The sequence below is a fragment of the Scardinius erythrophthalmus genome, assembly GCF_964197995.2.
Source record: "Scardinius erythrophthalmus genome assembly, chromosome: 6".
Lineage (NCBI taxonomy): Eukaryota > Metazoa > Chordata > Actinopteri > Cypriniformes > Leuciscidae > Scardinius > Scardinius erythrophthalmus.
The window spans coordinates 37,273,941-37,286,104 of record NC_138226.1 but is presented as its reverse complement, the minus strand read 5'-3'; the positions used below and the strand labels follow the sequence as shown (position 1 = coordinate 37,286,104).

The following is a 12,164-nucleotide window of genomic DNA, read 5'->3' as shown; positions in this document are numbered from 1 at the left end:
AAACATGAAGTATTTATACACGAGGAAAAATGAGGGAACTAAACAGGAACAGCTGGACAAAGATTAACTGATTAAATGACAACAGGTGAACGAAATGACTAATCAAAAAAAAAAAAAAAAAAGTGCATACTCATCACCTATATGACAACGAACTAACAAAAAATCCTTAGACACTACTATCAGCTGTCATAAACAAATCAAATAGGTTTTGATTAATTATGATTAATAATGTACTGTTATACTAAATATTGTTACAGTCATATTTCCCACATGTTGTTAGTCAAACTCCAGCTCTGAGCTCATCGTGGGGAAAATGCAAACAACACTGAGTTACTGTACACTTTTGTGTCACGACCCACCAGTTAAAAACCACTGAACTATAGTGATGCTAGTGATACAGTATACTACTATACTATACAAATTAGCACAGATGTATAAGAAACTGGTTGTCTGTGACAAAAGTTAATTATACAGTTTGACTGCAGAATGACCAATCAGAATCAAATATTTCAGAGAGATGTGTGATAATAATAATCCGGAAAGAAAATAACTTTAACTTTAATAACTGGAAAGAAACAAATGGGCTGCTCACTACCACATTGTTGCTTAGTTTTGGAGGAAAAAGAGAATAAATCATCTTAAGTGTACAGTATTTAAAGGATTACACTCTGATAACCCATCACAGATCGGCCTCTGTTTTAAAATCAATCGTCTGTAATCTTCTTATAGGGTACTAGACACTGAGCACAAGATTCTCAAAATGCATATTAATAAGGGCCGACAGGTTTTATGTGATTATTTATTATTTGTACGCAGTAACCACTACAAGTTTTCTCAGGAAGAATTTTCAGCATTTTCACTTTTTAATTTGCAATAGCATATTACTGAATTACTCCCAGTATTTCTCCCCTATATACTCCCACTAACTCATTATATGATTGAACTTCAAAAAAGTTGAAGGAATAGCTCACCCTAAAATGAAAATTCTGTCATCATTTACTCTCTTCCCTCGTGTCGTTCTAAAACCTTGTCAAGTCACATTTATTTATATAGCGCTTTTTACAATACAGATTGTTTCAAAGCAGCTTTACAGTGATAACAGAAAAATAATACAACAAATTTTGTTTTGGCTGTAAAGCAGATCTAGAAGAAAATAGCGTCACAGTCCATCTTAAAGGATTAGTTCACCCCAAAATGAAAATTTCCTAATAATTTACTCACCCCAATGCCATCCAAGATATCCATGTCTTTCTTTCCTCAGTGGGAGATAAATTATGTTTTTTGAGGAAAACATTTCTGGATTTTTCTTCTAACAATGGACTTCATTGGTTACCATCGTTTTTAAGTCCAAATCAATGCAGTTTCAAAAGTCTTTGAAGTGTTTAAACGGGCTGTACGCGATCACAGCTGAAGAAGAGGTTGTTATCTAGCGAAACGATAGGTCATTTTCAAAAAAAAATGTAATTTATAGACTTTTTACCTTCAATAGTTCGGATTGAGCTGATCAACAAACGGACAGGGAACTACGTCATCACGTTGAAAGGTCACGCCGGCGCCGGCAATACTATTTGAACTACTATTCAAATTCATCAGAATGTTATTCATATACTATTCATATTCATATTCACTGAATACTATTACTATATATATAATAGCAAACAATACTATTTGAACTATCCTGCTACGTACGGTCGTATTGTAAACAGTGGGGCGGTACTTCTGCCGGCGCCGGCGTGACCTTTCAACGTGATGACGTAGTTCCCTGTCCGTTTGTTGATCAGCTCAATCCGAACTATTGAAGGTAAAAAGTCTATAAATTATCTTTTTTTTTTTAAAAATGACCTATCGTTTCGCTAGATAACAACCTCTTCTTCAGCTGTGATCGCGTACAGCCCGTTTAAACACTTCAAAGACTTTTGAAACTGCATTGATTTGGACTTAAAAATTATGGTAACCAATGAAGTCCATTGTTAGAAGAAAAATCAAGAAATGTTTTCCTCAAAAAACATAATTTCTCTCCCACTGAGGAAAGAAAGACATGGATATCTTGGGTGGCATTGGGGTGAGTAAATTATTAGGAAATTTTCATTTTGGGGTGAACTAATCCTTTAAGTAAGTTCAGTGATGGTTCATTTCTGTTGTAAAAAAGTTATTAATTTATCTTTACAGCAGCTCTGGAGAAAACAGTGATGTCATCGTCCTTGTGACTTGTGATCGTCCTTGTGACTTTCTTTTTTTTTGTGTGTGGAACAAAAAATAAGATAATTTGAGAACTTTCTTAGGGATTTTTGTCCATACAATGGAAGTCAGTGGGCTCCAATTTTGTTTGGTTCACAATGTTTTTCAAAGTATATTCTTTTGTGTTCCGCATAAGAAAGAATGTCATTCAGGTTTGGAAGGACATGAGGGTGTAAATGATGACATAATTGTAATGTTTGTGTGAACGATTCATTTTAAGACATTTTTATCAAACCTGTAAAGAATGGCATATGAACAAATAGTCAAGTCAAGTCAAGTCAAGTCACCTTTATTTATATAGTTCTTTTCACAATACAGATTGTATCAAGGCAGCTTCACAGTGATAACATGAAAATAATACAACAAAGTTTGTTTCTAGAAGAAAATTGCATCATCATCCACCCTAAGTAAGGCAGATCAATAGTATTGAATATTAAATGTCCCCAACAAAGCAAGCCAAAAGCCAAGGCAACAGTGGCAAGGAACCAAAACTCCATCAGGTGACAGATGGAGAAAAAAACCTTGGGAGAACCCAGTCTCAGTCAGGGGCCAGTTCTCCTCTGTTAAAAAATAGTCTGGAAATCGAATTTTTTTTAAACGAAACAGTTATGGAATAAGTTTCCAAAAGGTTTTTTTTTTTTTTTTTTTTTTTTGAGTATCATATTTGATACATTAGGTTTTTATGACTCATATAGTATGGAGCTCATACTCAAGGAGGAAAAAAAAAACCCACCTTGATTTTATTCCCAAACTAAGCAATTGACTTAGAGTCCTTAGAGTACTTTGTGTATCAAATATGATACAGTAGGCATCATATAGTGTTGAAAATGCTAAATTTCCATGTTCAAGAGGATATCTGTACACCCCTCTCATACAACATGATCATGAGGTCATGAAACATGGAAATAATTGCCAAAACTAGAGTGCAGTATTGAGTTGTAAGCTAGGTTTCAGTGGTCTGTGTTTGGGGTGCAGTGGACAGTGGGGGGGCTGAGATTATACTACTAATCCGCTAGCAGACGGAGGACACCTGCGTAGCCTCGCAGAATCGTCCGGATTACGGAAACATGTTGCACTAATTAGGGGATGACACTCGCCACCTGGCTAAACCTGTGACTCGAGGAGCCGTTGGGTAGGGGACAGACAGAAAGACAAAGAGGAAGAGAATTTTCAATTTTATGAGGTCTCACCTGTTTTCAATCGCTGACTTCCCTGCTGACAGATACTGAGCTCTTCCTACAGATGCTACTGATACACAGTATGTTGACTAGTTTGTGTAGACTGAAACATTCAAAAACATCAGTGAGAAACAATCAAGTGTTTATGTAGGAATGAGCAGTTCTTTGCTGTCAACCATTAATCTGTAAGTAGGGATATCATTTATTTAAGCCTGTAAAGAGCTGAAGCTCTTTTCATTCCAGACGGCAACTTTCTGCAACAAATTCTTGATGCGCTGACATATTTCTCAAAAAAAAACAAAAAAACTGACAAAACAGCTCATTACAAATAATCCAGATTGACACATATCAAGGACTTCTAATTGTCTGATTTAGTCATTAATTCTTAATTATATTTTAGCATGTGCTTATATATTGATTTTTTTGTTGTTGTATTTGCTAGACTGATATAAACCTGTAGACACATTGGAACTTTTTGGATAGCTTTTCCCATTTTTGTATGCTTTTAAATGTTTTTATTTAATTTGTTATTATTAATTAATATACAGCATGAGTGCAAGCTATACTGTGAAGACAGATTTATTTCTTGCTGTCAGAAAAATATTTTCTGTCACTTTTAGTCTGCAGCCCAGACTCATGGGGTATTTGGTCTAGTGGAAGAGACTATCTGGATGCCACCAGACACAGGAAAATATGAGAAGGAGTGATCACATGCCTCACTGAGAGGAAAGAGAAGAGATATTTGAGTCTGCCTCAGAGAACTGCTCTCTTCCTCTTTATAATGCTGTGATAAGAAACTCTTCGAATCCACTTTATGGTTGACAAATCCACTGTGAATCTGATACAAGAAAGGGAAATTTAAACTAATGTTTAGATGACACATGCTCACACACACACACACACACACACACACACACACACACACACACACACACACACACACACACACAAACACAGTTTTTTTATGGGGTTATTCCGACATGATTTTAGACTGTACAAACTGTAAATTCTATCCCCTAACGCTAACCCTACCCATCACAGAAAACATTCTGCATTTTTACATTTTCAAAAAAACATCGCTTAGTATGATTTATAAGTTGTTTTCCTCATGGGGACCACAACATTTCCCTACAAGGACAAAAATTACTGGTATTACTATCCTTGTGGGGACATCACAACATAGGGTTTACCAGGTACACACACTAACACTGGAAAACTTATATGTCTGCTTGAACTACCAGACCAGATTTTTATTAGTTCTCCCTTCCCAGACATGTCCAACGGCTTTAGATAACAGTATATCAATTGAAGTGGCATTTATTTTAAAGAAAGCACACTTTTAAAGACAACATTGTTTATGAGGTTTTAAATGGTGAAACAGACAATTTGTGGTTGCCAAACATTATTTAGTGGTCCATTATTGGACAATTAAAAGACATGGAACAGAAATGATGAAGTAAAGTTAAGTTCTGCATTTGTTGATAATTTGAATGTAGCATTCAGGCTTTCCAAAGTTAAGTTTACAAATAAATCGCATATAGAGATTTAACAATGAAGCATGAATTATGACAGTATTAACATCAGCCTGTTATGAGATATAACGGTCGATGTTTGTGCATGGACCACTAAAATTGTGATTCATTACAGTACTACAAATAGACCAGAGATCAGGTCTAAACTGGGATTAAGATTAGCAGTAATTCTTATTTAGAAAACTTCATGCTGTGCATGCTATAAGGCTTATTTATCCTTTTTGTCTATCCTATTATGACTCATATAATGACAAGCTAGAGAGTCAGTCATCTTCAAGAAAAAAAAACACATGTGGTTCATTCTAGCAAGTCAAATACTTTACTAATGACAGGTACTTGAACTTATTTAATTGTCTTCTCTATATTTGTAAGCTGATGAGTACAAACCAAAAGATATGATCATTCATGGCAAATCAAGGCATACATCAGACAGCTTCACATTGTGAAACATGAGTACAAAACAAAAGCTAAAAACAGTAAAACTGTTATTATATAAAGAAAAGTTCAATTTCGAAGTGAAAAAAAAAAAAAAAACATCACAGCTGAATTTTGTATTAATATGCAAGTTGTGGTGAAGTAGATCAGCAACCATGAACAACAAGGAAAAGGGAGTAGGGAGAGTTTGGTAAAAGGAGGATTCAAACTCAATTGAATTTAAAACTTTTCCCATGCACTATTGGTACTGTTGACAATCCAGCATCTTCTGTTATTTTGTGCAATAATTCTGTAATCCAACCATGCAGACACGCCGTATAAGACAAGAAGGTCAAATTGGTTAAATTATTTTGATATGAGACTAATGGAAAAACTGATGTGGCCATGACTCTTCTTTTTTTTTCTTTTTCTTTTTTTTTCTTTTTTACAGTGTGTTTGGGGACTTTTTGCATTTCTTTATGCCAGTCCTGCCCACTGATAGCTGCACAGATATCTACCATGGTATAAACTGCATAGCAAAATGACACATTGTCTACAGTTGCATGGTACATTAATTCATTTGAACTTTTTTCGTTCAGCTCAAGTCTTTCAGAGCAAGTTTTACAGACCATTAAGAGAACCATGAAGTGATGATGATGATGATATCACCCTCTTTTATCCATGCTCATGCTGTGGCAGTTTTGAGAGAGCTGTGTTTAGTGGTGTTTGGGTCAGGGCGGGGTGGATGTGTAGGTGCTTATTTGGGTTTTTCGAGCGGTCAGGATGTTTAAGATCAACCCAGAGGAGCCATTCAAACACAGGTGATCAAAGTACTGCCTGAACTCTGCTGTCAGGGTCAAGCTGACCATAGAAGAAGACATCAGTGTCCTAACCAAGCAGTTGTTCCTGGAAACTTCTTTCTCGAAATGAGTGGATTTTCCATCTTAGAGCCATATTCTATGGTGGAAAATGTATATATATATGGCAGCACCAAACGTTTCACATAAAACAATCTAAAAAGACAAACTAACAATGCATACATACAATTTTATCCAACATGACCAAATAAAGTCAGGTCCACATTGCGACTTATTCTGGTCAAGACTGTCTATAAGAACCAACCTTATTTTTATGTGATGTTCAGGGGGAAATGATTTTAAAATCAATGATACTCAGATGATAGACCATCGTGCAAAATTAGTAGTTCTAATTCTACTAGTAATGGTGCACCAGTCAATCCAAATGATTGTACAGACAACAGTAAAAGGTGTTTTGAGCCCAGCTCTCGTTTTAGTGTGTAATATGCATCAGACGGTCAGTGAGCGGACTGTGGGCGGTCTGTCTGAGACTATCTCTGCCTGCCTCTACTTCTCTAATTATCCATCTGCAGACCTTAGAGGCTTCTACATTTGGAAATATAATTAACCATCAAATATAACAAATAATCTTGCCTGTCTGGACTAAAAATCCTAGAGAATCTTACATTGTGTCTCTAAAACATTAAAGATAGATCTAGGTGTTACTCCTGTGTGGGTTGGGCTGGTTGTTTTGTATCTAAAACTTGAACTTGGCATGAACTGGCTTGGCTGATCATATTTTGCCCATCAAATATCGGTCTGTTATTTCATTTGTCAGACATCTGGTCTTGCAGATTAGATTAAGGTTTCTCTGTTGTCACGGCAATATCATATTACACAAATTTCATCAACAAGTCCACACGCACAGAACCAGAAACTTTGTTTTGCTGTTCAGGTGGAGATAAGGGGAAGATCTTTTCCGTTTAAAAATAGAATGACAGCTTTTGTTTCTGAATGGAGTAAAAAATACAGACTTAACCTCTTTTATGGCAGTGTCAACTTCTTAACATTTTCTAAAGTAACATTGCATGTATCCCCTTGTGAGAAATAAGTGCGCTTAATTGCACATCTTAACTGCACCTGCAAATCTTAAAAAAGTATATATTTAAAATACCAAATCTCCCTTAGCAACTGTTTCCATCCACTGTGTTATCAGAAAAGCTTGATTCAGACTAAGGGCCAGATTTACAAACAGCTTGTGACAGCGCAAACCCTCTTTTGGTGTTAAAACACTACTGTCAGGATTTACTAAAGACACACAGTGAAAAAATTTGCGCTGAAAAGGCGATGACAGGGTTATTTTTGCAGCTGACCTTATTGCATATGCATTTGTAGGTGTTTCTCTTTCAGACACAAAATTTATGGGAGGAAAGTATTTAATTGAATCATGCAAGGTGATTTACTAATGTTTGCACTAGTCATTTTATGGGTATTTGCTCCATTATTTACCACCCAAAAAAGCCTAACCAGATGCTAATTTGAAATATCACGTTTAATATATCAATTTTAGTTAAAATACTCTAGAATGTTTACTAATGTTACACATTTATTAGTAAGATTACTGTATTAATTCAATTTAATTAACGTTGTTATATTTTGTTACTGCTACCATACTAAATACTTTTGTTCTCAACATGGAATTAATCTTCCATTTTAAACTATGGAGACTTGTGCAATCGGTTTCCAATGTTTCTTTAAGTAAACTGAACTTGTTTTAGTACTAGTACAGAAGGCAGTCAACATAAGCTTGAAATTGCTGCACAAGAGTGTTTCAAATCAGTCATTTGTGAGGTTTTATTTCAGTTAGGATGCTGCCTTACATTGGAGCTGCCAAGCAATTTAATTTACATTTTAGAACAGAGAATGTCTTCATATTAGCTCTTTTCCCCACCAGTGTTTTTTATAAAGTTGCCAGCCACCACCAGCATTTGACTGTTTAAAAAAAAAAGAATGGCTCCCAGAATACTTATATACATATATATATACATTTTATTCTAGCTTTACACATTCTTATTTCTTTTTTATCTACACTTAAATGTGGGTAAGTTTCATAAAGTAACATTTTGAACAAAAAGCTGAGAAAATCTTGTTTTAGTCAATGATCGGATTCAGAACGATGATCTAAACATAGATGGAATAGATTGCTTCCATCAACACCCCCAAATCTTCACTGGCCTAGTCCTGGGGCGACATTTTATTCGGTAACGTTTGGCAGTTTTGATTTTTATGCTGTTTATTGTTTGAGGATTGCGTTATTTTATAAGCAATGCCTCTATAGCTTCCTTGTTGTTTCTGCTTCTTCTTTGCTTGTGTTTTGATTCAGAGATTCTGTACGCTTTCCTGGCTCTACCATTGGAGAAAGCGTAAGGGCTAACTTCACGTGTGCCTTGGTAACTAATCACATTACAGCCTTAACGTCATTGAATTTTATTAAGAGTTGTGCGAACGTTGTTTGTTGTGCGTATAGTGCCCCCTACAGTATAACAGTGAAAACATGGACTCCCTGAAAACTCAATGGCAATGGCAGGGAAGCATTGTGTCATAAATTATGGAAAATTCGATCATTGGTGGGGATAGAGTTAAAGAAGTTCTGTTGAGAAAAATGTTCAAAGTCATTATGACGGATTGCCTTTTTGTCTATAGATCACATTTTAAGTGTTGGGTTTTCCCTCTGGCCAACAACTGCTGTGTTGAGGCTGGAAAACACAACATAGCCGTCCGCTTTAAAGTGGCTTCCTGCGTGAGTAGCACTGCTTTGGGAATCTACAGAGAAAAACAACAAGAGCAGCGCACGACTATACTCACAGATAAATAGTGTGGCTCCTGTACCATAGGTTTTTTCCAAATTAAGATGCAATTTAACAGCGCTGGATTAGTTTTCCTATCAGCACACAGCTGGAGAGGGAATCATCTGTTTGTGTTCGGGTGGGTGGTGTACAGTTCGCTCTGAAGGGTGGGGTACGGATGGGGATCTGGTGACTGCAGTGTTTTGGGGGAGTTCCATGCAGCAGATGTGTGAAAGTAGGGCAGACGTAAAGGACAGCGCTTGTGTAAGAGGTGGAGGTCTGATCTCAGCACATGTTTGGAGTCTGAGCACACACATGTGCAGATGGTCCGTATGTTTGAGAATAAACATCTCCACACAGGGAATGCAGTCCAGCACAAAGTTATTTGTTATTGAAAAATACAAAGCTAACAGCTTATTAGTAAAACTGTTGTTGTGAAAATTATTTTGGATGATCTTGGATATGATCATAGGCACCATCCACTTTGGCCTTGGTTCTGGAACTATATACCCCTTTCATTTTAATAGAGATAAAAAAAACAGTAATAAACCATCAACGAAACCAATTGTGCTGTATATCCAAGTGTAACAATTCTGAACTTGAGCTTGCAGAGGCGGGTTTAAGCGGATTAAAATGATTGAAGAAGTACTGCATATGTTGTTTACTAAAAGATCAATAACATGCATTTAGAAAATAGATGTGATAAAATTAGGGTGACCTTTCATTTCATGCCAACTTGAACATTGAGTGAACTACTCACCTCATTGACATGGTTGAATCAGCAATGCTAGTTTACATTTTTTTTTACATTTTATATACAACTGACTATGCATTTAAAGTCCCTCTGTCAATAAATGTATCCCTTAAAACTCATCTTTGATCACCAAAATTACATATTTAGAAGTTTTTTTTGTTGAAAAAAAATTCTTCATGCCTTACAATGTAACTCTACACCCTTGCCTCATTTAGTATATGCGGTGCTATGAATATGCAAATTAGCCCCACCTCCACTCACTCACACCAGCTCAGAGATCCACTGGTTGACAATCACACGTTGATCTGATTGGTTACAAGGTAGTTTGTGATGTCAGAAACACCAGCGATTTCTAACCACGTTTTTGAGACTGTCTTTGGTTCACTGCTTGCCTGGATGCCAGCCGAACTTAGCCCCGCCCACAACATTTGAGGTCGGGATGTTCGGTCTGGACTTGATCCGTTGTGGAGCAACTATGCTCGAACCAGTGCTGTTCGGACCAATCAAATTGTCAGGGCGGGCTTTATGATGATGGGCAGATGATCAACAGTAAAGTAATCATCCACGTCACCAAAGAGCGCTTGGGTTGAATTTGTTTACAACAAAGATGACTGGCGCTAGAGAATTGAGATGTGTAGATTCCGTTATTCATCTGTTATAGAAGATATCAACAGCGCATTATTTTTAAAAGAGGAACAGAGAAGGCATTTGTCGATCGGAAAGATGAATGAAGAACATACGTCACTTACTCCGTTGCTCTGATTGATTTTAGGTCTATCCAATTGAGTGTAGAGGCATTTTCTTTCCTGGTTCGGTTGAAACATGCCCCATAATCACAGCCCAATGGAGCAGTATCAGACTCATATTCTGACTAGTATCTGAGTATGACGACGTCAGGCTAATTCACTGCAGTTTTAAGGAGAAAATACTCAACAATGGTGTTGACTTATGAATTTGCACATGGTTTGTCTTAAAGCATATTTAAAACACCAGATAGACATATAAGCAACATTAAAAGCTTGATTTTCAACACAGGGGGACTTTAAGTCCAGTATAAAGTATAAAGTATAAAGTTTTTTTAATAATTATTCAAACATGTACAAATACGTATATATGCAGTCATGGGATTGGGTGGCCACTATTACCATTATTCTCATGTATTTGTGGTAACTCTCTTATTGGTTTATATCTGTTCAGGATAATGGGTAGTGTAGTTCTTCACAGGGAATTTGGTAATTAAACTCAATGATATGATATTAACAAAACAAAATGATATTGAATCACTGTGACTTGTGGCTTCAGAAGCATATACCATTGCGTAACAACCGATATTTAAAATGTATAATCACAGTTACAATCACAGTTTTTTTTTTTTTTTTTTTTATTGTGGTTCTTACTGCTATTTTATTTTTCAACTTGACAAAAAAAGTTAAAACTGTTTTGCATTTGTTTATGGTTTTTCTTAAAATAAAACTTGAGGGAAATTCTTGAATTCAAATTCTTGAAAATTGAGAATGTTCTAAGAAATATCATAAACAACTTTTTGAAGTTAGGATAACCTCCAACTTGTCTTAAATTCTCAATGGTAATACTTTAAAAATGAAACATTTATAGAAATGTAACATATATATATCTACTACAATATTGTACTTATATAATCTAGTTGCTGCTGAAACACCCGTGCCACTTCCCACGTGCACATCTCCTACTTTCCATCATGACATTCTGTAATTATCAAGCCTCCCAAGGAGAACTCTCTTCATTGCAATAATTTCCTCAATGAGAACCTCCACCAGTTCTTGTCCATTGAAGTTTCTTCATTTATTTTCTTTTCCTCCATGTCACATTAAATGGATTCCAGTTTCCAAAGTTGTTAAACTAACATGTCTCGCAGCCTTTACATTTGAACAATCCAGAGGCTTGATACTTAAAAAAAGATTAATAGACAAATTTATCATTAAGATTCTTTTTTCTTAAGACGATTTTAATGAATCCAGCCACTGATCACTTTTTCTTTCTGCAGTACTGGCACTGTTTTTTCAGTTGAGTATCTCTCGCTGTCTGTAGAGGAAGAAGATGCTGGCTCTGAGATATAGCCCCATGTGTCTCCTCTTCTGCTGAACCAGCACATTTTACACACAGTCTTTTTTTTTTTTTTTCTAACACAGACACAGAGCCATGAAGTGAGTTTGTTATGAATGGGGTGAATGTATTTGTAAGGGTCAGATAAACAGATATTCTTTAACTTCAGCCCATTTTTAAAACCGTGTTTAAGTGTTGTGTCTTTTAGATGTGCATTGCTATAAATCTTGTCTTAATCAGTATTTTTTGTCTGTTTTTTTCCAGGAAAAATATATAAACAGTCTTGTCTGTCTGATAGCAGTGGAAGTTACTGGACTTCAACT

At 35.9% G+C, this 12,164-nt stretch overlaps 1 protein-coding gene across 6 annotated transcripts in view; it reads left to right on the top strand.

Moving 5' to 3' along the window:
- The window catches only part of fmnl2a (formin-like 2a), a 103,362-nt gene that overhangs the window by 22,978 nt on the left and 68,220 nt on the right, over positions 1-12,164 (top strand). The gene's annotated exons all lie outside the window — the stretch shown is intronic.